The following is a 25,891-nucleotide window of genomic DNA, read 5'->3' on the forward strand; positions in this document are numbered from 1 at the left end:
TAAAATGTTCTTGATTCCTTAGCCCTACTCTAGCTAATCACCAGCTATATCCTTAACTGATTAAACGTGACAATTGCCTCCTGGCCTCAAGACCTAAGAAAAGACAGAACAAATGAAAATACCCAGCAAACGGGTAAGCTTTATGGGGGGTGGGTGGGTGGATGCATGTGTGAATTTTACACTATGGTCCCAACTTAAACAACAAACAAGAAGAAATGTAAAGGTATAGTTCAAATAAAGTTACGTTCAAACAACCCTCACATAAGCAGATAGTCAGTTTAGGCTCTGTTTTTCAGTACCTATTAATGTGTTTCATTGAAGTGTACCTTCAAAATAATCATGTTACAGAACAGATGTGCAACTAAAGAATCTGAATGCCTGTATAGACATTATATTAGAAGAAACAACATGATTTTCAAGACATTCATGTTTCTGGGTTGAACAAACCCAAAGGGAAGAATTCTATTAATACATACACTATGATACCATAGAAGGAAATAAAATTCAACACAATGCGTACTTTGGAAAGAAAACATATCAATAAAATACATGAGATAATTTAAACCTTGCGGTTTCCATAAAAGTCAAGAAATTGATATGTTATAGGTGCACCCTATAAATGCATGCTATAAATGCATACCTAAGTGCTCTTATAAAAATACAAGCACACATTTCTCAAACAGTTATTAGAAAACAACTTCTAATTTTTTTCTTTTTTTGTACTTTGAAGGGTAATGATACCTTGGAATTTCAATGGGATGCAAACTCTTAAGTCATTTCTTGAAATGGAATGTAAGTGTTTAGAGAACCTTGGTCCAGACTGCACCTTTATCTTAAATAGGTTTAACTATTCAATAATACGGTTTTGCAGTTAAATTATTTATCAAGCATAACTTCTCATTAATTTTCATTCTAGACAAAATAACTGCTTATAAAGTTGACAAAAATGGAAATTAATTGTGATACAAAGGAATATGAATATTTCACTTCCTAAACGGCATTACTCTCTAGTAATTTACAGACTGCTAGTTACTATAATGTATTGCGACAAATTCTTATTAGTAACGTAAGTAGAAGTCACTGAACGTGTTTTCCATATTCTACTAGAGAAAACTTTTAATTTTTAATTTAGCAGAAGGAAAGGCAAGAAGGAACGATTCACCTGCTTTTCCATGCAAGGACTGGTTTCCACAAGTTTCTGATTACACCATATTCAAATCTACAGTACACACAACTGCAACATTTTATTTCTTGCTGTATGTCAGTAATCTAAAATGTAAGAAGGCCATAATCAGGAGAAAAAAAGGACACACACACCCCCATTCTAAATGGAGCAACCAAGAGGTGGTAAACTTGCTCCTAACCTATTGGCATAAGCACAGGAAGGAATACTTTTTATTATTACTTTTCACATGTGCTCAACCCTGTTTCAGCCTGTCCCAACAGTACATCATCTTCATACAGAATGTGCTATGTGTTTTTTGACTTGTAATACAAACATCTTCAAATACTCCAATGCAGAAAGAATCAAATTTACTCCCACAAAGACACAGTAAGGAGAAGACTCCTGTCTTTATCTTATACAGAGGAGACTACCCAAGTTAGTCTTCGGTCTTTCCAATACTTTCTTTAGTATGATGGCTCCTAAGTTGTTGCTGGTCTTGGGTTGACCAAAGTATGAAATTCCCCTGCATTGGAATTTTTGATCCTGTTGCTCAGTGATTAATTAGGATGCTGAAGGGTGAAAAATGAACACACAGCTGGAACAAGAGGCAGTCCTGCTATATTACTTATAACACATTTCCCCATCTTTATAACACAATAAACGGTTAAAAATAAAACTCACAAAAATATATTTGGGTACAAAAAGGAAGCAAATAAGTTTTTAATTTAGCCACATGGATCTTTGCTTAAAACAGGCAGGAAAGAAACCAATATTCCTTCCATCACTTAGTACATGCCCTGCCGTTCAATTCATTTATTTAAATTTAAAATGTAAACCCCTTAAAATAGTTATAATTTGCTAAGTTATCAAAACAACACACAAAGTATTCATGAGTTCACTAAAAATTAACTGGCAAGTTTTTTTAAATCTTACCACCAAGAATGCCATACAGAAATGTCCACCTTTTCTTAGCCACTTTAAAATTTCAAACCAGTACCTTCCTGACAACCCAACCGATTTTATATTCAGTGCTGCTAAGAATCCTGCAGCCCTTGACAGAATTATATTTTTAAGAACTATTTAACTTATAGCATCCTGATTAATGTAATATGTATTGCACAACTGAACCATGTGAAAAATTATCAGTGGCTTAAGAAATGGAATATAGCCAGCCTGTTTTGAAAATCCGTTTCTAACTCCTTTGTTGAAAGTGAAAAGGTACAGAAGAATGTCACTGTAAACAGAATAAATCCTACTTTACTTTTTGTAAGAAAAGGGAATGTTTAAAGAGAACTAAATTAAGCAGCAGTATGTCATTCAGATGTGCTGGTTTAGTTTTTCTGCTAGAAAGTATCTGGTAAGCTCTTAGTTCATGAGGCAAGGAGTAGGACGTAAATGCATCCTTTTAATTGGTTGACTAAACTGCCATCTGAATCTCAGGAAATAAAACACCTAGCAGTGCCATGACAGGTAAACTACATCATGTAGGTCTTTTGGGACAATTTGATTTCCCACTTGTGAAGGTCTCACCAACTAATGCTTTCGGAAGCTGAAGTTTCTTCTGTCCCAGTGCACCTGGAGCAGTACATTCACTCACACAACCTTAAACAGAGTTGAAAACCAGAAGGACATTCAGCCATCTAGCGTGACCTTCTAAATCCAGAGTTGACTAACTAACATGTCATAGCTTGTTGTATCAAACATAGTAAACTTATATTCTAGCCTCAACATATCCTCTAAACAGCTTTTAACGAAAACTTTCCTGAAGCAAGTAGTCATCTAGACGATGGATCCAGGAACATGCAACTGTAAAAGCCTAGCTTCAGAAGAGAACAGTTCTTGCACCAGGCATAGGCCACAACTTGTGTGTGTAAGAATGAAATCCCAAAGTGCCTGTACATTAAGCTATCTAAAATCAGCCCGTTCAATGCAGAGCCATTTCAGGATAGCCAATGAAGAAAAACTGAATATAGATACATCTGCAACAGTACTCATCTTTGAAATTGCATGCTTTGCTGTAGGTACAAGAACGTGCTATGTCTGCCTAGAATAGCTAGCACTGCTTTTTTGAAGATAAATGCTTAGGTCTCTTCTTTCAGTGGGCCAGATGAACATGAAAGATGCACACAAGAAGTCTCAGGTACACACAACCCCCAGCACAGGGGCAAATCTAAAGTTCATATGTAAGCCCTCAACATTCTGGGGGTTCAACTAAGGTTAAACAAAAAGAAAACATGGATAATAAATTTCATGGAAGCTCCCAGTCAGTGCCTTAACCCTTTATTAGCCCTTGTCTTTGAAAGGCTGCCATCTCATGAAGGTATTCAATATTTTGTTTGACAGTATCTGTTTTTCCAGGTATGTGAATTCTGAAAAAGATCAACTCAGCTTCCACACCTAGTTTTAACTATGGATCTCCCCACAAGAAAAAAACCACCTAATATGTATTAAAATGAAAAGGTGCAATCATTAGACAGAAATCATTATATATTTTACTTAAAGCCATAGAGTGTGCATAATGAAAAGGAAAAAATGAACTGAACGCATTAAAATCTTTCTTACAATTCTTTTTTTTAATCTAGTCAGCTTATCTTCAGTGTCAAGACATGCAGAAATTTTCTCTTTCAACTTTCACTATCGTCATCTGTGAAACTGATTACTGAATAACACTATGCAAGATGGTTATATAAATCTAAGCATGTGGATAAACTCAATACACAAATAAACAATTTTCACAAAAAAAAAAGGGGGCGGAGGTCTCAGCCATGAAAACAAACAAACAAACGAACAAAATCCCAAAACAAAACAAAACCCAAACCATGTCATACTTCTCCAGAATTGTTTATCACGTATTTGGGCACATGCAAAATAGAAAAAAAAAAAATAACTGCAACTATTCACTGGTATATCTACTAGAAAACAGTTATCTTCCAGGAAACAAGGATTCAACAAGAAAACATGTAAAATTATAACCAACTCAGTACTCATTCATATGAAGAGATAGCAAGTGCACATATTACTATAAACATATTCCTTTTAAAGTGACTAATATACCTAGATGTACTTTCATGTTTAAACACATGGATGATGATAGTTTCTTCAGTCAAAAAGTTTAAATGGGATTTACTTGGGTTCAGTGCTTAGGTCTATGTTTAGGCACTACATGCAATTTAACAGTTCAAAAGTACACACTGAAATCAAACTGAGAATAAAATCTAAAGTAGCTGATGGTGCTCAGCATCCATTAAATTCAGGCTTCTTTAATCCACAAACTTGGTAAGTCACCCCGTATTTCACCATTTTACCCAGAGGGTTTAAATCAACAAACTGGTGAATTTGCTACAGTTGCTGTTGTTGTTTACAATTCCTCACTCTGAAATGTTTCAGCAGTAATTTAGCAAATATTTGGTTCATTAAAATATTAATCCTAAGAAAATGTAATACTTGAAAAAGAAAATAGACTAGAGTTGCTCCAGAGTAAATGGGCAGTCGAACATCATGATAATTCTCAGTAGCATCAATGGAAATTTTCTGTGAAGTAAACATAGAGGAAAATGAAATTTTGTACACAAAAAGATGCCCAAAAGATAGAGTGACACAAGAACTGCAAAAAAAGAAGAAAAGTATTTGTTTAAAAAACACCCAAACAAAACAAAACCTAACAACTGGAAAAGCAATGTACTGTTCTACAAAAACAATGGAAATGGCACAAGAGATAATCTCCAGTCACTTCTGCAAGTTTTCACCATGTCACATCACCTTGTTAAGGGTCACTTTTTATACTTGGAATGTCAAATGCAATGAAATTGAAGCAGTATCATTTTCCATGCATGAAGAAAATGTGACTAGTGAGCAAAGAAAGTTAATTTGTTGATGTTTCATCAGGCTATATACATGGTTGAACACAATTAGTCTTCCTTCCGGACTGTGACAACAGACATGACATACACAGGTTATAATCACAATCCTGTTGTGATTTCATTGATACAATAACAAATATAAGTAAAAAAAAGTACTGGTGCTTAACTTAGGCATCAGCATTGGTTGATTTTGACTCTCAATATTTGAAAAATGTGCTTCTTGTGGTTTAAGCCCAGTCGGCAACAAAGCACCATGAAGCCACTCGCTCACTTCTCCCCCACCCCGGTGGGATGGGGAAGAGAAAATATGAAAAAAAGTTTGTGGGTCAAGACAAGGACAGAGAGGAATCACTCACCATTTATGGTCATGGGCAAAAGACAGGCTCAACTTAGGGAAGAAACAAAATCAATTTAATTGGCTACCAATCAAAACAAAACAAGGACACTGAGAAGTAAAACCAAACCTCAGAACACCTTCCCCCCAGCCCTCCCTCCTTCCTGGGCACAACTCCACTGCTGATTTTCTCTACCTCCTCCCCACCAGCAGCACAGGGGGATGGGGAATGGGGGTTAGGGTCAGTTCACAACACTTTGTCTCTGCCACTCCTTCCTCCTCAGGGGGAGGACTCCTCACTCATCCCCTGCTCCAGCATGGGGTCCCTCCCACAGGAGACAGTCCTCCACGAACCTCTCCAACATGAGTCCTTCCCACAGGCTGCAGTCCTTCAGGAGCTGCTCCAGCATGGGTCCTTTCTGCGGGCTGCAGTCCTTCAGTCACAGACTGTTCCAGTGTGGGCTTTCCCACAGAGTCACGGCCATCTTCGGGGGCACCCACCTGCTCCAGTGTGGGCTCCTCCCCGGGCTGCAGGTGGGCATCTGCTCCCCCGCTCCCCTCCATGGGCTGGGGGGGGACAGCCTGTTGTCTTGTCTCACCACGGGCTGCAGGGCATCCCCTCCTCCCTCCTCACTGACCTCGGTGTCTCAGAGGGGTTCCTCTCACATTCCAATCCCCCCACTCACTGCAGGTTCCCCTTCCTAAATCTGTTCTCCCAGAGGCGCTACCACCGACACTGATGGGGTCGGCCTGGGCCAGAGTCGGGTCTGACTTGGAGCCGGGGAAGCTTCGAGCAGCTTCTCACAGGAGCCACCCCTGTGGCCCCTCCCTTGTTACCAAAGACCCCACCACACAAACCCAATACAGTGCTAAATGAAGGAAAGCAGAAAGTCTGCTTTTAAGAACAGATATTCTATGTATTACCTTATTAACAAACACCCTTCAGGTGCAGAAACATCTCTAAGGCTGGAAGGTATCAAAAATGCTGTGATGAGGTAGATATAATGGGTTACTTTTTATTAACAAAACAGCACTCCCTAAATGTCAGCCAACCCTGCTAGCAATAAAATACCCCTGACTGTGACTACTGTGAGTACCCAAGACTAAGCATGTGACTGTCCAAGATACTGGAACTGCTGTGCATATGCAGATGAATTGCAAGGCTCAAGCATAATGGGCCCCACTTTCAGACAAGGCAAAGTCAACATATATGTTCTTTTATTTATTATATTTTATAAATGTGTACCAACCATTTTGGAAGTACTGCAGAAAGCAGAAGACCTCAATTTTGTAACAGCCAGCCTTGGACCTTAATTCCCAAAGCTAGTAAACAGAAGAGTTTTTGTCTTCTGTATTTCTTCCTACTATTTACTAATTTTACAAAAAAAAGGAAAATATATTTTCAGGTAACATTTGAAAATTATGGAGCTGCTGTAACTTGAGAAACCTCTCAAAGCATGACTAGCACTACCTAAAGAACTCAGAACTTCTGCTCAGTGGCACCGCTTCCAGATACCATGCAGTAGGTAACTGCACATAAGAATCAGTGCCGCTTGCACCCCTGAATTGGCATAATGAGGTGTGCCAAAATACACCAGTTGAGTCTTGCCTTCAGTGCCTCAACTAACATCCATCAGTTCTGTTCATTACCTTACAAAACATTATTGTCTCAGGTGAATTTTAAGCCTTCTTTTGAGCAATATTTACTCATATTAAATTTCATGTGATAATTTTAATCATTACTCAGCCTAAAAAAATCATGAATCATCTCAACTTTCAAGTTCTTTATCTTCCAAATTTCAACTACTAAAATCCATTAAACTATTCCATCATAAATCCCGTATATTGTTGGAAAAGATCAACCCACTTCTACCCATAATGCCATCTTCATTTAGCAGAACAACTAATAAGCCTTATAATTCTTTCACCAAATTCAATTCTTCAAATTCTTCCTCATCTCATATACATAGGCACATCTTCCATTCTTTTGTTAGAACTTGTTGATTAAACACAAACATGTGTAAGAGACTGAATTGTTATCTTGAACCATTTGCCTCAAAGATTGTTAGATGTGAGGGACTGGGCTGTCATCTCAGGGAACTGTGAACTGCTTATCTTGAGCCCTTTGTCTCTAAGATGGCCTGTTTAAGCAGGACACTCCTCTGTCCATAAGGACAATTACCAGGCCATTGAGGCATCCAGGGGAGGAAACTGGGCTGGAGCTGATCTGGTGTCAATCACGCGAAGGTTGTGTGATAGACAAACCTGCAGCGCATGACATCATTGAAATATGCCCTGTAAAAACCTGTAGAGACAAGCTGTGGCGGCCTTTTTCACCACCAAAGAATTGAAGATTGAGGACCAACGGGACGTCGCTGGATCCGTGGTGGTGACCATCCTTGCAACTCCCACCACCGCTTGCCTGAGGATCAACGGGATGCCGCTGGATCCGTGGTGGTGACTATCCTAGCAATCCTATCCCGACTGCTTGCTTAATTTCTACCTTTTCTTCCATTCTATCCTATCGCCACCATTTTCCACTTTTGATACTTTTGATAATAAAAGCTCTTTTGACTATACAGCATTTGACCTCGTTTGTGTCTTAATCTTGCTCTTGGGATCATACTGAAACCTTCCCCAACATTGGATCGGGACAACATGAAATCACATATTTCTGAATCATGTATTTTTGCAGTCCCTTTTTCCAATAGCCAGTAACATCTAAAAGAACTGCTTTCTGATGTATGCTGTTTGTTTTTTCAATCCTTTCCAATATTTAAAGAATTTCAGTATTTGATGAATTTGACTATTCATCCTATAAACTTTATTCTGTTTCCTTCATGACTATTCTACGTTTTCAAACACTATATTGACATTTTGAAGGCCGTTTCTTATATAACTGGTATTACCTCTTTGCAAAAAGCAAGCAATGTATAGAAAGTCCATATACACAAAGTTCGCAAGCTATTATGGAAAACAACTGCATGTGGACAAATTCTGAGACATTTGTCTGAAGTTTCGGATTCAACTTCTGAACAAACCATTGCATTTTAGAAAAAGTAGAAAGCAAAATAAGAAAAGGCAAATTATCCATGTGTTGGAGTACACAGTATGTTATTTAACAAAAATAAAAACATCCTCTGGTGCAGAGGTAACTTCAAAATAAAAATATGAAGGTTATAGGTAAAGAAAAGGAAACGAAGTGAGGGAGGATGGGATGGAAAGTGCTGAGGAAAATGTATCAAGTGAAGATTCATGACTCCAGGACACAAAGCTATCCAGTAGCATCTCCCCAGGAGTGGAAAAGGCAAATTCAGGTTGAGTATTCTAGAGCAGGGAGCAGGTAGATATTTGAAACAATTAATTTCAATTAATTAAAATTAGAGGACAATGTGGATCTTTCCAAAGTCTCCTTCACATAAAGTAATATGAAAAGGCATTTGACTAATTTCTACCCTCAATTGTGAGACAGCCTTCAACAAAAAGGATTCAGTGTTTCCAAGAAATGTAGCTTCTACAGCCAGTGAGAACTGTGCTACAAACTGCTAAAACAGTAAACTGATTTATAAAACGCACTCACAATAGACAGCTTCCCACAAACGGTATACAAAGTTTTCTTCAAATTCTCTCAAGAGTCCTCATGATGCAGTCAGCTGGATTTCTTTAAAGCTAGCCTAACACCTTTTACCAGCTATAACATTATTTAACTTTTATGCTATGACTTGATCTCAAACATGCCAGAGCTTTGAGACAGACCTGTCTGCACCTTTTCTTTAAAGTGAACACACCAAAAAATACCAGAAGGGCTTTGAAGAAGTGATGTTTTTTCAGAACATAAACTTGAACAAACTCTCTTCTGTCTGAAAACCCTGATTCTTTCAGGTGAGAGAGATAAAATACAGCCATTTGAAAACAAATACCTTTTCTGTCCAACTATGTCTTTGCAACAAGGGTCCTTTTCCTCCAGACCTGCTTTTCACACTAGCAACTTTCAATAGCCTCCTTTAGGTCAATAGAAAAATCTCCCCTCTTTTCATCACCTCTGGCCTGGTTTTGCACCTCTTCCTCATTATTCTAAGAAAACTCCGCAAGTGCAAACTCCCCAGTCAGCACGTGTATTACTGCCTGCCCTGTTCTTCCCGAAAAGCTTCTCCCATGGCCAGGTGATCTCAAAGAAGAAATCCTCTCTTCTCTGCCAAAGAGCTGTCCCTGACCAAAAAGCATGCAGTTACTAACCATGGACTTATCACAGCATATAAAGTGCATACAAAAAATAATTTTAGAAGACACCTTGAACCACTATCTCAGTTGTCACAGACAGAATGACAATATGGGCGTGATGAATTTTTTGCATGTTCCTTCAGTTTTCAAGAAAATATGATTAAGTTTCCAACCTCACGAACAGAATAAAACTTATTTAGCACAAAGGCTCTTCCCCTGCCTCTGAGGGCTACACACAGATGCTTCCTTGCCTTGTCTGTTCCTAATAGGGCACAGCTCCACCAGTTGATTCTTTACCCTGTGTACCTGCAGTGAGATTGGAAAAGGTCTGCTAGACACATCTGCTAGATCTATCCTAAACAAAATAAGGAAAGTCAAAATACATGATTCAGTAAATAAAGGATTAAAGGACAGAAATAGAGTAACAATCAACATGGTAACTGACAAACAGGTCTTGCTAAAGAAAAACCTGGTTTAACAGTTAGAGGGGATTGCAAGTATTGCTGAAAAAGATAGCAGCTACAGATATAAAAGACTTCTGTGAAGTGCTTAATGTAGTGTCGTGGTTTCAGCCCAGCCGGTAACAAAGCACCACGCAGCCGCTCGCTCACTCCCCCCACCCCCCGGCCACGGCGGGATGCGGAGAAAATATAAAGGCAGGCTCATCGTCGAGATAAGGACAGGGAGGGATCACTCACCACTGATGCTCACGGGCAAAAGACAGGCTCAACTTGGGGAAGAAACAAAATCAATTTCATTGACTACCAACCAAAACAAAACAAGGATACTGAGAAGTAAAACCAAACCTCAGAACACCTTCCCCCCAGCCCTCCCTCCTTCCCGCCTCAACCCCACTCCCGGTTCTCTCCACCTCCTCCCCCCGGCGGCGCAGGGGAACAGGGGATGGGGGTTGGGGTCAGCTCGCCACACCTGGTCTCTGCCGCTCCTTCCTCCTCAGGGGGAGGAGGACTCCACACTCGGCCCCTGCTCCACTGGGGGGTCTCTCCCACGGGAGACAGTCCTCCACGAACTTCTCCAGTGTGGGTCCTTTCCATGGGCTGCAGTCCTCCAGTCACAGACTGCCCCAGTGCGGGCTTTCCCATGGAGTCACAGCCATCTTGGGGGGCACCCACCTGCTCCAGTGTGGGCTCCTCCCCGGGCTGCAGGTGGGCATCTGCTCCCCCCGCTCCCCTCCATGGGCTGGGGGGGGACAGCCTGTCGTCTTGTCTCACCACGGGCTGCAGGGCATCCCCTCCTCCCTCCTCACTGACCTCGGTGTCTCAGAGGGGTTCCTCTCACATTCCAATCCCCCCACTCACTGCAGGTTCCCCTTCCTAAATCTGTTCTCCCAGAGGCGCTACCACCGACACTGATGGGGTCGGCCTGGGCCACAGTCGGGTCCGACTTGGAGCCAGGGAAGCTTCGAGCAGCTTCTCACAGGAGCCACCCCTGCAGCCCCCTCCCCCAACCACCAAAAAAACCCACACCACACAAACTCATAACACATAGTAAACAAACTGATTAGAGCAGCGTAACAGAACACATCAAATGTATTAAAAGCTGAATAACTGAAGCAACTGTTAACGAAGAAATCCCAGTAAACAAGGGATGAGGTTCTGCTAGTGGGATTCTCTTTGGATCACCATTAAACTAGATGCTATTTAACTTCTTTAACAAGAACATAACAACAGATGTAAAATTGTTTCTGGGAAAAACTGTAATGATACAAACACTAGCAAAACAACACAAAGTGTCTGAGTAGCCAAATTTAGGCTACTCTGAGGACCAAGGGTGAGTCATCCCCCTCTCCCAGCCTGACAGACACAAGGCTGCTGCAGTTCCATGTCCCCAGATCCAGCTAGTGGTGAGGCTTCCCAACACAGACAGACAGACATACACACAGAGAGAGATGGTCTCACAGATCAAATAGAGACAGAAAAACAGTGCCTTTACCCGCACCCCTATAAACAAACAGAGCACTCACACAAACAGCAGGGACAGCCCCACCCTGTTCCTCCTCTCTGTCTAATGGGAATTTCAGTCTGCTAGAGGAACCCACACCCTGCTGCTCCCTAGGTGCTGGCTCCCAGACCCATGAGCCCCTGACTTTCATGGTCTCACACCAGCTGCTGGCACTCAAATCTCTTCTACTACTCTCTGGTTAGCCTGGTTTGAAGTTCATCAGTATTGACACACACACTGAAGATGAGAGTGCACCCACACACAAGATAGTTAGAAATAGGATTTAATAAGAACACAGGATGATAGACTGTGGTGATCAAACATCAGGCAGGGTCACATCAGCCTAGTGAGTGGGTCGGTTATTTACACTTGGTAAGCCTCTTTTATTCCTTTAGCTTTCTATTTTTCCCATGCTTGCTCCTTCCCAATCCAACTCTACTCCTGCCTTTGGTCCCCACATTAACAGTCACACATGCAGTGAGGGCAACAAGCAAAACTGCAAGCCATGATTTCCAATGAGTCGCTTACCTATCAACTTGTATTTTATTATAACTTGGCATTCAAAGCATAAGACAGTTGTTTTGTCACTGAAGCTAAGCATCTGTAAAACTAACCAGCACATGCCAACAATGCTGTAGCCCAGAAAGTCTCCCTTCTTTTCTAAGCGCATTCTCTTTGCTGCACCACCAATAACACTAGTTATTATTTTTGTAAACCATTCAACCATGCAATTCAGCATTTAAGAAACAGTACTCAGGAGATAAGCAGAAATCAGCTTTAAGATGTTTCAGGGGAGCTCCTGGGGTAAACCAGTTACTCTTCAGGTAAAAGCTTTGGGGAAGTAAATATAATAAGGGGCCGGGGGGGAAACATGGATTTATCCTGCATGTTATCCTTATTGAAAAGGGCCATCTCCAAGAACAGAGTTAAGTGCTACTGGTGCTCTTCTACCTTCCCAATGACAGGCTGAAAGGTTTGTTAAACATAGAGGTTAATATAAAAAGCTTCTCAAGGCCCAAAGACAGTGAACTTTACAACCTTTATAGAAATTCAATTTTGTTTCAGCTTTAGGTTGCTAGGTTAATGTTTGACTAACAATCATACCTATGTATACTCTTCCAAATTTTAGATCAACCCAGCAATAAGTTACTTTTCATTTAAAAGCAGACTGTCATTGTACTTTCTGCATACCCTATTCTCTGGAAAGTGTACTGCCACCTGGCTGATTACCAATTTCCTAACTACTGATAAAGGCAAATTGTCATCAAAATACTATCGGGTGTGTAAACTACTACTAAGGTGTTGCACAGATTAGTATCTGCAGTAACACAGCACATGCAAATGACACCCATCTTTTGAATTCCACTCAAATGTCTGATAGTTTCTCACAGACCTGTAAGACAGAAAACAAAACATTGCTATATTGCCTATGGTGCTAAATCCCACAACAATACAGAGCCTTCTGAAATCCTGTTTGACACATCAGTAATTTTAGAAGCATATTAGCCTCAAGGGCCATTCTGTTACTGGAGTAATTTACTCCTGGTTTCAGGAGTGGGAATAAAGGTAACTCGCAAGAAATTTACCGTATCTATCAGAGAGTAGGGTAGAATAAAAACAAAACAACTCCACAGATCTACAGTAGACTACAATGTAGTGTTTAACCTACTCTTTTGAATCAAAGCAACCATCTTTTTCTCATCTGCTTAACACGTTCATCTAAAAGTTCCCTTAGCGTGGACCTTATATAGCCTCAATTCTTTTACTTCCACGTAAAAAATCCTGCTCAGAAATTAATTAGAAGCTCGCTATTGCAAATACTCTGATAAAGAAATTAAAATTTGATTATATAAAAGAGCTAGGTTTGATTAAGAAGTAGAAAATTGTGAAGCATAATGTATAGGAGTGTTAAGGTTGAAATGTAGTCATAGAAACTTTAGTAACTGTGTTATGTGTGACCACAGGAACCTTAGTATTGTTAAGTTTTAAATAAGCTAACCATAGAAACTTCACCAGGAACTTACTGGTTTTCTTATGTTTTGTTTCAAGAAACTAAGGAAACCATCATGGGCACCAGTTTGCTGCTTGGAAACCCCCTTACCCTTCCCATCTCGATTTGAGTATCGAGGATTCCAATCAGTAGAGCTAAGTGAAACTGACGAATGATTGTTTTTAAATAGGAATATTGATAAGGTGATATAATTAAAAGATCGATCACTATAAAGGTTAAATTTAAGAGCGAGCATAGTATGCATTTTTACGTAAAGACCTTATGTAACAATGACTTGACAGAAAAAGTTTATAAAAACTGATTAATATAATGTTAAGCTGGACACGCCTTTGGAGGAGCAATCCCCCGTGTCCCCAGCGCTGCAATAAACGAAGTGCCTGCTTCTTAACATCACATCGGTGTTAAGGAGTTTTATTCCGGATTTTGGTAACATCACCAGTGTAAGTACAAACAGAGACACTTCCCTAAAAGACACTGTTACATTTTGTTTGTTTTTCTGAACTGAATCACTCATTGAAACTACAAAACACAAGTAGTGGGCTTTTTCCTCAGTTAAACTACAAATTATTTTAGATTAGCATTTACACCATTTTTCTTCCATAGAAACACTTCAGAGACCTTAGGTAAGACTTGCTGAGTAAACCTTTAAGCACATCAGGGCCTGTGTTTAGCTGATGAGCTACAGGATGGCTCAGGACCTTTATTCTTTAACTCACGTCCCCACAGGAAAGCACTATGTTATACCAGCATAAAGGCACTCACGTGCCCCATGGCAACTACATGACAGTTTAAATCTTAATGGATAAGCTACTGCACTTTCCACAGGGTAAGTTACAGATATGTACCTTTTATTGTCTCATAGCAATCAGTCTGCAAAGTCAACCCATATCATAACAACATGAAAGCTTTAAAACTGATGTAATAGCATATGCAATTGGGGCTGTTACTTCAATCTTGAAAAAACAACAAAATGAACAAAAAACACCACCACCATGAAATCAAAATCTGATTTTAAAATGGAATTTAACTCTGGTCTACACCGAGATTTATATATATGCTTGTGCGTATATATCAGCTTGAAATACTGCATTACTTGGACTTACTCTGTACAGCAATTAGAAACCCATTACATCTCCATTCCTGGATTTCTTTCTTTTTTTAATGCACTTATGCCTTTCCCACATGTATTGGGTTTGTGTGGCTGGGTTTTGGTAGTGGGGGAGGGGGCTGCAGGGGTGGCTCCTGTGAGAAGCTGCTCAAAGCTTCCCCGGCTCCAAGTCGGACCCGACTCTGGCCCAGGCCGACCCCATCCGTGGCAGTGGTAGCGCCTCTGGGAGAACAGATTTAGGAAGGGGAACCTACAGTGAGTAGGGGGATTGGAATGTGAGAGGAACCCCTCTGCAGACACCGAGGTCAGTGAGGAGGGAGGAGGGGAGGAGGGGATGCCCCTGCAGCCCGTGGTGAGACAAGATGGCAGGCTGTCCCCCCCCAGCCCATGGAGGGGAGCGGGGGGAGCAGATGCCCACCTGCAGCCCGGGGAGGAGCCCACACTGGAGCAGGTGGGTGCCCCCCAAGATGGCCGTGACTCCACGGGAAAGCCCGCACTGGGGCAGTCTGTGACTGGAGGACTGCAGCCCATGGAAAGGACCCACACCAGGGAAGTTCGTGGAGGACTGTCTCCCGTGGGAGAGACCCCCCAGTGGAGCAGGGGCCGAGTGTGGAGTCCTCCTCCCCCTGAGGAGGAAGGAGCGGCAGAGACCAGGTGTGGCGAGCTGACCCCAACCCCCATCCCCTGTTCCCCTGAGCCGGAGAGAACCGGGAGTGGGCTTGAGGCGGGAAGGAGGGAGGGCTGGGGGGAAGGTGTTCTGAGGTTTGGTTTTACTCCTCAGTGTCCTTGTTTTGTTTTGATTGGTAGTCAATGAAATTGATTTTGATTTTTTTCCCCAAGTCGAGTCTCGTTTTTGCCCGTGACCATAAGTGGTGAGTGATCCCTCCCTGTCCTTGTCTCGACCCACAATCTTATTTTCATATTTTCTCTTCCCCATCCCACTGGGTTGGGGGAGGAGTTGAGCGAGATCCTTTGTGGTGCTTTGTTGCTGGCTGGGCTGAAACCACAACACCACAGAAGCAGCTGACAGCATTCTTCTACAAATTGGTATATAAAGCCATCTTTCACTTAGGGATCCTGTTACGCTTCGCAATGATAAATCAGCGACATATCTTAATAGCTCAGATTTCTTTTTTCCTAACCCAATTTCCAAATTCTAAAGCAAGTAAAAAGTACAGAGGTGTTAGTTATTCAAGGTCTAAGTTATATGACAGGGTTACATGAAAGGGTTTCAGCACATAACAAATGAAAAAAATAATTTAAGGCATAAGGGTTGTATTTGCTTAAAGAACATATTTAACTATTAATTCCAGAAATTTGAAATCTCACTTCTAAAATAAAACTTTTTCAAAAAACACCTTCTTGGCATTCCAGGAAGAAAAAAGACTTACTCTCAGCTATTTTATTCTAGATCTGTTAACCACTACAATATAATCTATCTTTAAAGGCTCTTATCTAGAAGAGATTATGTCATAGACTACATCACAAATAGTGAATACTGTGCAGGTTGCCAATTTATCTGTGTTTATTCACACAATAATTTCCTTCACTGTGGCAACAGGCAGACTTTACAAAGCCATCTGTACGCTGATAAAGTGGGTATTTCGCTTCTTATTCTTTTAAAGAGACTTTTTCCAAGCCCCAGATGGAATTGGTTTAAAGTCTTGTACTATTAATGGCTATTTGCTATGTCCTAGTTAATCTCAACTTGTATCCACCTTAAATATAGCAGAAAACATCCCTAAATCATCTAACTGGTGTACATAATGAAGTTAACATACTTACCCCATGGAACTACATACCCTTTTTTTCCTGTGTAGTCCCATGGAGGATACTGTTTGATATACCTATTTTCAAGTTCTAGTCTGCTAGAGATGCATTAAAGATATTAATTTGGGCCTGATTAATCACTGAAATAAGCCCTCCAGTTTCCATGACTCACAATCCCAGGAACTAGATTGTCACTCAAGAGAACAACAGGGTTGGGGTTTTTTTCCAAGAAGGAAAGCATTAAGACTCTAATTAACACAAGGGCTTAATGATGTGCTTACGTACCAGGAAAGCACTTAGATACTTACTTAATTTGGCTTCAGAAGGATTAAAAATTGAGAAGGTACATGCATAATGTTTCTGCATGATGCTTTCTGGAGTTCTGAGTTCCTGCTATCGCAGGAACCTGACATTTCACAGCTTATTTAAAAATTGTTAATTGAAATACCATTGTATTCATGCATACAATTTTCAAAAATACCTAAGTGATACAGAAATCCTAGAATTGATTTTGCGCGAGCTAATTTGTCAACAAAGCAGAGTAGCTAAAGACAGCAATTTAGGAGCTGCAAGCTGTAAAATTATATTGGCACGTATATATACAGTGCATATTAGTACAGCATCTGAACTAACCCTTGCCCCAATAAGGAAGTGCTAATTAATTCAGCAAAACTCAGGCTCCTAAGTCCTGAAACTACTTTTTCCAACAATATTTAGGCATTTCTCAGCAGACTTGTGTCCTGGGTTTGGCTAGGATAGAGTTAATTTTCAAAAGAAGCTGTGAGGGGACACAGCCAGAATAGCTGACCTGAACTAGCCAAAGGGATATTCGATCGCACATGACCTTGTGCTCAGCATATAAACTGGGTGAGCTGGCTGGGGGAGGGGGAGGGATCATGGCTCAGGAACAGGATGAGCATCAGGTTCCAGGTGGTGAGCAATTGCATTATGCATCACTCGCTTTATATGTTCTTTTATTAGTATTACTGTTATTATTATTTTTTCTTTCCTTGTGTTGTCCTATTATCTCAGCCCACAAGTTTTTACCTCTTTCTTCTGATTCTCCTCCCCATCCCACAGAGGGGGTGAGGAGTGAGCAGCCGTGTGGTGCTGAGTTGCCGGCTGGGCCTAAACCACGACAACTTGTAATTCCCAAATTACCTAGAGCAAATGAACCATGCAGAACCATATTCATTGCCATTCAGTATGGTATTTTCAGTTAAATTTTATATTAAGGTGGCTAGTGGTCCATAAGAAAGTTAAGGCTTGGTAGCAGTGCACAAGCCAAAAAGTTTGGACAACACCGAGTTAAACTCTTGAAAATTTTTTTCAAGCCCAGAATTTAATCCAGATGTTAAATATTAAGGCATGCGAGTGATTCTGACGGGGGAACAAGGATAAATAAGTGGTTTTACTGCTGTGACAGGGGAATGTGTATTTACATGTATTTAAAATACACTGGAGGATAAAGCAAAATCAAACAGAAAGCAAACTAGAAGATAACAAATGCTCTGCACTTTTCTTCATTGACTTTGTCTTACCTTTAAAACTTCTAGGCTGAAACTTGGACAAGATAGCAGAATCTGCTGGATTAAATTATGTATTAGTCAAACAAAAACTAGGGAACTAAAATGACATTTTTTTGGATCATCTCACGCTTTTCTGCAAGAATTGTAGCCTGGTATCCTCATGACCCATTCTGCTTCTCCATGCTACCCACTGAAGCTTTCGGGGATGTCTCCTGAGCAAGCCCCAGGCCACCATTTGCAGCCACTGCTCTGTCCTTTCCCTGCTGTGGCTGCCCCCTGCCAAGGTGGGTCTGGCTGTTGGGGGGACAGAGGAGGTTCCTGCTGGGGCCGTATCCCCCAACAGAAAGGGTGAGCAGCCAGGAGTCCATGGCAGGTATAAACAAATCCTGCCAAAGGGAGGGAGGGAGCGCGCGCAGGGTCTTCCTGCAGGAGGACAGATCCTGACCCTCAGGCCTGCAGGGAAGGAAGCAGAATGCCAGCCAAGCCATTCCGTTGCGGCCACAGGGCCCTCAGCCTACAGCTCAGACTGGGAAAGACGGCAACATTACACATTGCACATTCACTGCCAGCCTTCCCCGCTCCTAGAATGTTACACATGTTCTGCTAAATCTTTTAAAAAAATAAAAATAAAAAAATCCCCATTTCAACTGTCTCTTTTAAGTATTGGTTGTTGCGATGCTGCTGAGCAGCATGAAGCGTCCCTTACTAACCCACCACCAGAGCAGCCCATCCCCATTGCAATGCTCTCTGCAGCAGGGAGGTAAAGATTGACCATGGCAATGATAGCTACATCCAGGTTTTACTACAAATACACCTTAATGTTTCTGCCTGTCACTCATCATTAATGTGTTTTACATCAACAGCTTCTTATTTCTGCCCCCCTCATATTAAGAGCAAATTGCTACGTACAAGCAGGCAGCCTTAAGCTGGACCTTGCATCTAGGTAACCACGAAAACAAGCATTGTAGGCAATAGTTTAGGTGAAGGTATGTCAAACCACTCACGAAGTAATGGTTCTGTAGTTTTAACATTTAATGAAAAAATCAGTTTCCAGACTGACTTATATTTATTGTGTCTGACTGTAGTTTAGTTTAAGTTCAACTAAGATATGATATAAAGGCTCTATTCCATTAAACTTCCTTTCCTTGCCTGCAAACATGAACCATTTTAATGTATCTTCTGAAGTACTACAGACCTCTTCTGTTATTTTCAAAGCCTGCTTCACATAACCAAATAAGCTATACTTCAACAGCATTTTATGAGACAAAAATCTTCTGAAATATTATAAAACAATATCATAATGAACCAAATTACATTAAAATATTAAAGGAAAATGAAAATCCTACAGTGAATAATTGCTAGACTCAATTATCCTTTACAATATAAATATTCTGTGCTTCATTCAGACTACAACTTGGTGTCCAAAGAAGGAATGCAAAACATAGCGACATAAATTCATATTTAGGCAAGCAACTTGGCTTTACTTGAGGCACTGTAGCATTTGTTTTCTTTACTCTCATCTCACTTGCTGCCTTCTTATTTTGTCTAATACAATTATTTTACCTAATATCATTTTGGTTTGACTTATCAAAAACAAATTTACAACAGTGCAGTTCTTTCTCCTGAAATTTTTGCTGTGATCCTTTGAAGCATGGCTACCTTACTTTTCTGAGTATTTTCAAGTGTTTTAGTGGTGAAGTTTCAAATAAATGAAACGTGTACCATATTTTAAAGACTTATCTGCAGTCAGCCCAGGAATAATTTTCCAAGGAAATCATATCAATGGCATAACATACTCAAACTAAAAACTTCACTTATAGCCCAGATATTTTTTTTAATCAGCTACTATTACAAGCAATACCTACAACTCTAGGACCTAGCCAAGATAAAGATAATATAGCCCCCATTTTCCAGTGTACTTTCTGTGTGTTAGACAGTACTTTGTATACAGGATCATCCAAACTCCAAGCTACATATTCAAACCAAAATGGAGATGGATTGAAAAAAAAAAAAAAAGAAAGAAAAAAATTGGTGGTAGATATGGTACCGTAAATACACTTTTTAAAGTTACTTTGGCAATTGACTTGTTTTGAAATAGATGCCCGCTCTTCCAGCTTCCTTAAGAGTCCTATGTCCCTTCTTCAGAAAAGCTAGAAAATAAACTATGAACAAAACCACCCCTTAGAAAACACCCACTCTCTGAAGCACAGTGAAAAGCCCAGATCCTCAGGCAAACCAGATTGTTTGCTACATCTGTTGGATTGATCTGAAGACTGAGCGCTGCTCACTCACTCACTCTCCGTTACACTTATCCTATTTTTCCAGTGTGTTCTATTCTCTTATCACCTGCTGAACACAAGAGGAAAGTTGAGAATAGTCTACTGAAAAGCAAATGCACACTTAGTTAGCAGATGTCAGCAATATCTTTTTCACATGTTGCACAATTACGGACTTACAAATTCAGAGATTAAGATTTAAGAACACACTGAAAACATTTGGAAAAAAAATTCTTGTAAATATATTTCTTGAAGTGTGGAGATATTTTAAACAAATATTCTGAAATGCCTGCTGAGACACAGAAGGGCACAGAAGTTTCTATGTGAAGCACAACAAACAGCTATGTACTGAATGCCATTTATGCACAGAATGAATTGTTTGTCCTGCCAAAGAAGCTGTGCACTGCTGTTTGCATTTTCTTTAAACTTTGAACCAACTTCCATAACTAAAAAAGTCTGTTGAAAATTAATCCTCTTTTTACTCTCTCATGTAAGTCTCTAGAGATAGAGAGGGGGGTTTTTAATCATTTGAAAAGTACTTATTTTAAAAAGAAAGAAAACTTTTCAGTTAGGCAGCAACATCATCCATTTCATAACACTCAAACTTGATTTTTTGTGCAGACTGTACTCGACAGACTTCACTGCATGATGAACAATTAATAGATAAATCCATCTAGGCTATTACTACTCTTTGGCTCATCATTTTGATAAGGGTTGTCATGATATAGGAGGTAAAACTCACTAAGCTTTAACAGAATGTAAGTTAATTTCCTGAAAGAATAATGTAAGGGAGATTTTTATTAAATCCTAATTACTTCTACTTCATTATCACTTCAGTAGGTGGATTGGCTGATATCATTATTGTAATGGAGGTCAATGAGAATGAATCAGTCCAGTCTTACAAATACACTGCTTCCTCTCGTCTTTTTGTAATAGTCTGTCACCTTTTCTTGTATTTCAGTAATAAAATTCACAGAGGTCATACCAGGAAAGTGAAAAAGCAATGACTAAAAAGTGTCAATGGTAGACAAGCTCTTACTGCCTTTTTTAAAAAAAAAACTTCATCCAGAACTTCCTTTAGTTGTAGGGGCTGGCAATATTGCTAATATGAAATAATTCAACTTTCAGCTTGGTTTGGCAGATGAGAAGAACGTTTGTGAATCTCCTTGTTTTGTCAAAAGTCAGGGACAAAAATTCTGGAATATATTCTGACAATGGCTACTTCAGGAGTGACCTACGGCTTTGCAAGTCTAGCTGAAGCAAGTAGGCACAAATAATCTTGAACCTCTGTTTTCTCTAGAATCCTCTTTTTGACTCAGCCAAATATTTTAGAACAAAACAAGATCAGCACTAAAACTAACTTAAATTATTACAATTTATAAGCCTGTTTCACTGCTTTAAAAATCTTTACACTTGATTAGAAAAATTGCTGTCTTGGTACCCCCTGAGTAAACTTTTCATCAACAGTAGTCCGTAACTACTGTTTTCCAATCCTTCAGAATAAAAAGCAAAGGAGGAAACAAAGGCCTAGGAAAAGAATATAATCCTATGAAACCTAATGCCTTTAAGAACTAGAGTCTGTAAAAACTATTTATTTTTATGAAAAGCTAGGATTCCCAAGAAAGGAATTTTTTTCTGTGTGTAGGTAGTTCACTATGTTATTATTATTAACAAGTACTGACGTTTATTCATGCCTACAGAAACTAGTTTACAATTCTCACAGTTTATATGCCTAATTCTTTCTTTAAATTTCTGGTTTCTTGTCCTGCCACACTCTACCTAACTTCTTTGCTCCATCAGGGATGCTAACCTCATCAAACTCTTTGGTTTCCTCCTGACCATCTCCCTGTATACCTTCGCTCTGACTCAATATTCAAAAACCCACCCCCTTTGTTTTCTTCAACTAAATCAGTTTGAAAGGGCGCTCAATATATTACAGGCTAAAGAAGTTAATTGTTGCATTTTGCTGTTTCCTCTGCCTTGAATCCTGATTCCTTAATTTCTGTTAATGGGGGCCACAGCTATCATGATTTCCAAAACCATAGGTGGATTGTATACATAAGCATTTATACTGTCTGGTTTGTCCTGACCTCATGGGTAGCAGGAAGATTGCTATAAGGTAGATGGAGCCTTTGAACTTAATTAGAAGTAAGTGAAACTATGCAAATAGCAACATATACCTGATCTAAACACACAATCAGGGTCTTAAAGCTGTAGAAAGCATTCACATCCTTACACCCATCAGTTATCTATCTACCAATTACAGATGCTAAACTACACATGAAAAGCATTCTTTAGATGAACTAATTTTAATCCTGGATTAAACAACAAAAATAGTATTTCATACCCTTAAAATCTCAAATGATTTTCTAACAGATGGAAAAACAGTGGTTGAGCCAAAATACCAGCACTTCAATTATTCTCTGTAGCATTCTTTTTATTTCATGGCAGCTAAAAAGATCTCTTTTTTTCTTTCCTTTTTAAAGAGTAATATACTAGTTCAGTCTATTAAAAAAAAAAAAGGAAAGAAAAAGAAAAAAATCTGAAAACACCTAAGATTTTCTGAGACGCTAGTAAAAACGTTGCTTCAGGGTTCTCAAATGCCCAAGAAAATCACTACCAGGAAATTACTTTTTAATCAAGCATGAGGAGGAAAGCAGAAAGCATTTTATTCCCTACAACAATAAAGCACATGCTTAAACAGTTAGAAAACATTGTTTGCACTTCAAGAGAGACCATATACCCAGAAATAACTAAAATTCTCTAATATTTAGCTTATATCCACAGGGAAACTGAAACTCATATTTTCCCATAACTTACCTTTCCTTACAAATTTCTAGCATAAAACATGTAGTCACTCTGCTTTATTTATGATTTTTCATCTGTCTCAGCAATTAGACAGCAATTAGAGACTAGCTATTTTTCCTTTTACACTACTCAACTTCAGTTAGTAAGGTTACTAAGACCTAAAGAGAAACCTGCAATCCTCAATCCTCCCCCATCTTTCTTTTTATTTTTTTTTATTATCTGAGGATAAGGAGGAATTGATACTTAGCACTGTAATTACTTAACAATGGCTCTGATACTTAAGTAGCACAGATAAGTGCTACATCCACATTAGGGTTGGATGTGTCACGAAAGCTCAGCTAATACGATAACAGAGTAATATAAACATTCACTATTTTTAAAAAATAGTTGGCATTTTAATAGAAAATCCAGTAGAAATAATTCCGCTGAACAGTCTACTAAAACCTGTATAATTTATACATTTTTGCTTATCCTTCTGCTTTGTTCTTCCACAGATCTTCACACAAACATTTTGCAGCTTTTAGCCTCAGAATGGTCAAATTGATCCTAGGTATAAGAGATTCACAAGTCTTGCAGATGATCACCAAAGATGCTGAAAAGCATGACTACTGCCCATGTACACCTGCACAGTGGCTCCATCTCTAAAATAAAAAATTTGGAAATGGAGACTTAGAAATTTCAATTGACAAAGAAAATCTCTAGCCCTTCAAAAGCAATCTGCATCACCTGACAATACTTAGAAATTTAATATACTTAGTACTTTTGGCAAGTAATATCAGAATACTAACATTTCTAAATTGACTGCAAAGTAAAATGAATCTGGAGAAAAACCCTCAAATCTGGAGCACTTGACACAATGCTCTGTCTCTGGGTAAAGGCTGAAGAGGTGTAGCTTAGGCTTTCTGAAACAAAATTCCCTACAGTATAAGAAGGACTTTTGCCAGCCTTGCACTAATATAAAGAGAAACTTCACCTGAGTCAACTGTGAGCTGCTCACTGGAGTGAGAAAGATACACAATATTCAGAGGCACATCAACATCTGTCATCTTATGCAGGAATACCTGCATTGCTTCTAGTGTACTTCTTCAGAGTAATTACCCAGTGCTGAGTGCAAACATCTGTTATAAAAAGTTTGTATTTGACCAATGCCTCTTTCGTTAAGGTTGGTTTTTTTATTTCAATGAAAGTTTAAGTTAAAGGTGGATTGCAGACTTTGAGTCAGCATTGTTGTTTTAGAGTGGAAAGCAATATAGGCATCCTGTTAGGAATCATGAACTAGTTTAAGTACCTCTCAGCTTTATTTCACACTCTGCCACTGACTCATTATCTCAAGTGAGTCATTTAACCTGCACAGGTCAATTAGATTGTAAATTATGCAGTATACCACATGGCCTCATGGTTATTAGGAGGTGTTACTCATTTCTGGAAAAATATCTGACATTCTTGGATAAATAAGACTGTAAATTTTATTACTGCCAGCTAACGAGAAATTAGCTTATGAGAGGGCCACGCTATGTGCCATTTGCAGTTATTTTCCATGATAAATGATTCTCCCAGATAGTCATCAGTGGTGAATGTCACTTTTCTCAATCCCTGCCCTATTTTTCGTATTTACAAGCTTTTGCACTAGGTATACAAGAAGACAGGCATGAAACAAGGACAGTAATTGTCAGTTCACACGAAACTGAAACAAAAATGGGCACATGGCATCCACAAAAATGAGCTACAAAGTTCATTTTGTTCTGGAAAGTAAAACAAATAGTAACTTTTTAGTCATGATTACTATGTCCCTGATTAATTTTCTGGTTTCCTGAAAAGTAGAACCGTACTCCCTATGTAATATTAAGTCCAAATACTTAGTTTACAGCATACAATTACTTACTTGACAGGTATGTTAAAACCAAGCCCGTTGAAGCTGTTTATATGTGGTTTACTACTTTATTATTATTACCCAAAGCCAGAAGCAGAAAGACTGTTTACTGCACAGTAATAAGCAATATTTGGCATTAGCAGGCATAAGAGATATGGAGGTCATCAACTTGTGGTGAGGGAATACACTTTTATTGGTTGACTCACAGGAAACATCTTGTTACTAACACCTTCTTCTGGGCTTCCCGCCCCCGCCCCCCCTTCTTTTAATTAAACAGGAATAAACTGTTTTCCAGTTTTGCTAAACAAACAGAAAAAAGATCATTCTGACAGAAGGAAGAAAAGGTCTTTTCCCAGGAGACATTTCTTAAATGCATAATCTTCAATAACCTTTAGTTTCTCTAGGTATAACATGAAATTTTGTTACAGTCAAATGTAATTGGTTTTTGAAGTGGGCAAAGCATTGTTTCAACTATTATTGATACACCATCTGTTAAGCAACTTATCAGGTAGAAACACAGAAGCTAGGCTGGGAAGCATTTCAAGGTGTACCTCTGTAGCCAAAATTGCTCTTTAAGCCACTACAGACCAGTAGTGCTACTGAAGGTGGTCCACACATTTTTACTGTGCCTTCCTATTTCTGTCCTATGAGGCTGCACAGTACACCAAATCAAGGACCCAACTGATGTTTTGTTCGCTCTGGGTTTTTTTGTTTGATTTTTTTTTTTACTTCTGGGGATATGGGAGAAGGTGGTGCCAGGTCCCCAAGAGCATTACCAGGCCATACTGTCCCACCCCCCACCCTGCCCCTGGAGCCCCATTTCAGCTCAGCCCTGGGCCTGCCCTGGTGATGCTGGAGGAGTGCCCGTCTCCAGCCGTCTCTCTGGCCCCTACTCCTTTAACTCCTGCCCAGGTCCCCTAGTTGGACCTTGGACCTGGGGCTTTTCTTGGATCCCACTAGCAAGACACTCCTGTTAC

At 39.6% G+C, this 25,891-nt stretch overlaps 1 protein-coding gene across 13 annotated transcripts in view; it reads right to left on the minus strand.

Annotated features, from left to right (window-relative positions):
* The window catches only part of PTPRM (protein tyrosine phosphatase receptor type M), a 511,840-nt gene that overhangs the window by 349,616 nt on the left and 136,333 nt on the right, over nt 1-25,891 (minus strand). Inside the window, exon 1 of one of the 13 annotated variants that reach the window (XM_052787188.1) lies at nt 16,464-16,527. The exons of the other annotated variants lie outside the window; for them this stretch is intronic. The gene's annotated coding sequence lies outside the window, so the exon portion shown is untranslated. Of the gene's footprint in view, nt 1-16,463; nt 16,528-25,891 lie in introns of those variants that run through there. 13 annotated transcript variants of the gene reach the window in all.

The sequence above is a fragment of the Harpia harpyja genome, chromosome 5 (assembly GCF_026419915.1).
Source record: "Harpia harpyja isolate bHarHar1 chromosome 5, bHarHar1 primary haplotype, whole genome shotgun sequence".
Taxonomy (NCBI): domain Eukaryota; kingdom Metazoa; phylum Chordata; class Aves; order Accipitriformes; family Accipitridae; genus Harpia; species Harpia harpyja.